The 2,334-nt window shown below is 53.4% G+C and overlaps 1 long non-coding RNA gene across 1 annotated transcript; it reads left to right on the top strand.

Moving 5' to 3' along the window:
• The first annotated feature begins 445 nt into the window (after positions 1 to 445).
• On the top strand, positions 446 to 1,347 carry LOC311441759. The gene is made up of 2 exons (XR_014696201.1): positions 446 to 835; positions 963 to 1,347. It is a non-coding gene; the product is annotated as an uncharacterized lncRNA (long non-coding RNA).
• The last annotated feature ends 987 nt before the right edge of the window (positions 1,348 to 2,334 follow it).

Raw genomic sequence — 2,334 nt, 5'->3', positions numbered from 1 at the left:
TAGGGTGAGAGTATTAGGGTTAGGGTTTGGGTTCAGATTAGGGTACGGGTAAGGGTTAGGGCAAGGGTAAGTGTTAGGGTAAGGCTAAGGGTAAGGCTTAGGGTGAGGATAAGGTTTAGGGAAAGGGTTAGGTTTAGGGTAAGGATTAGGGTAAGGGTAAGGATTAGGGTTAGGTTTGGGGTAAGAATAAGGGTAAGCTAATGGTTAGGATAAGGGTAAGGGTTAGGGTAAAGGTTTTCATTTGTTAAAGCTGAAACGCAGTATGCAATCTGGGACGTCACAGCCAGAGCTGCCTATGGCAAGGTGAAAGAGGAAAAGATGGAGCAGATGTTCTACTCCTAGTTTTTTCTTTATACGTAAATAAAAGTTTGAGCTAATTCCAGTTGGAAGAGTTCCAATTACTTGCTTGGTCATAATGTCTTTTAATATTGAAAGCTGCAGCAAAAGCATGGGGATTTTTGCTTCTAGAAACACCCTAGTTCTCTTGTCTGCACTATGCATGCTTTTGAGCTAAAACTGATTAAAAAATAAAAAGAAAAATCACACACACACACACACAAAAAAAAAAAAAAAAACAAACACCACAGCTGCTGCTGCTGCTCTCTTCCTACTTCCTTGTGCTTTGCCCCTTCCCTTCCCAGGTGATTGGATTTGGGTGCTAGTCGGGGCCAAATGGTATGTGAGTCCCAGGCATCCCCTCAGAGAGCTCATTCTGCTTGGGCTGCTCTTTGGGGTGTTTGTTTTTCCTTCGGTCAGTTGCAGGCTTCTTCAGGTGGATGAGAGTTTATGGACTGATGCGTTTCCAAGTAGCGAGGGGTACGCACATCTTTTTGAGGTAACAGCTAGTAGGATCTGTTAGAATAATGTAGTACTTGGTGCCTTTATTGCATGCAGTTCTTTATCAGGTGAGTAACTGTTGCGAGTAACTGAAGTCAATGTTACTTGGTGTGTTTGCTATGCAGTGCCTGTGCGGACTATTGCACGAGACACAGCTTTCTGACATCTGGCCCAGCAACTACTAAATAAGGGGAGGGGAGAAGCTGAAGAACGACCAAAGGACAAAGCCTGGGAGGAAGACTACGAGCCTTCAGTACGAGCGGCCCCCAGAGGGACCACCGGAGACTGATAACGCCTGCACCAGTGGGAGGGTTTGGATTCTGGGAACTAATTAGAATAACCCTGCCTTTTGTAGAAGTAGTAATGAATATGTATTAGCCTAGCAGCATAAAAACCAGCCGCCTGATGTAACTTGTGTGCGTCTTGGTGGAGCAGAGACTCCTGGCGCACCCAGCGCTGCTTGCTTACCTCTATTCCTTTAATAAATCATAAACATTAATTGTAAGCCTATTTGGGACTCGGTCATTTATTACAAGTGGGACCTCCCGATGGGTGGAAGCTGTCGGGATAGCTCGGGATGCTGAGGCGTGGTGCTGCAAGGAGGTTGGTGGTCGGTGGCGCCCTGGGGCAGGCCGAATTGGGAGGGGGCAAGGCGGCGGGTGGTCGGTGGCTTCTGTGGAAAAGGCGCTTGTATGGGGGGGCTGCGCATTCAGAGGAACCTTGACAGGCTGCAGATAGGGGCAGGCAGGAACCTTTTGAAGTTCAGGAGAGGGAAATGCCAAGCCCTACCCCTAGGGAGAAACACCTCTGTTTACCAGCACTGGCTAGCTCGATACTGAATAAGCATTTCTTCATGGAAGGGGTGCTTTGCTATTAGAACAGGCTGCCCGGGGAAGTGGTAAGAGACCCGATCCTTAAAAGTATTGAAGAGACATGTGGACATAGCCCGGGAGTCCGGCCTCCGGCAGGGCGGGAGCTGGCTCTTCCGAGCCCCTGTGCTCCGGTCTTGTGCGACGCGTTTGCAAGCAGCACCGGGTGCCGGGTCCGACATCGGACGGTTCGGGGACGGCGATTCCGGGGCCGTCGGCTAGCGGGGGCCGGCTATGTCGTGTCCCGGGGATCCGACTTCAGGGGGCGTGGGGGCCGGCCGTGCAGTGAAGCGGGGGGCTGGCGTCCGCCGGCTTCCCAGAGAGCGGGCTTTCGGTGCCGTGCGGTTCGGTGGCCGGCCGTCCCGAAACCCTGGGCACCGGTCTTGTGCTAGACTCCGCGGGCTCCGGGGCCGAACTCGGCTTCTCGGGGCCGGCGGTCGCGGTGTCCAGGTGTCCCGCCTCGGGCGGCGCGGGGCCGGCTGTCCCTAGCAGCTGGGTTCCCAAGAGCTTCTGGGCTCCCAAGCGTCGCCCAAGACCGGATCCCAGAGAATCGGGACGGCCGGCCGCACCGCTGCGACTAGCACAAGCGTCTCCCGACAACGGAGCCCAGGAGCTTGCGAGGGTCAGA

The sequence above is a fragment of the Aythya ferina genome (assembly GCF_964211825.1).
Source record: "Aythya ferina genome assembly, chromosome: 9".
In the NCBI taxonomy this organism is placed as follows: Eukaryota; Metazoa; Chordata; class Aves; order Anseriformes; family Anatidae; genus Aythya; species Aythya ferina.
This window is presented reverse-complemented; position numbering and strand designations above follow the sequence as displayed.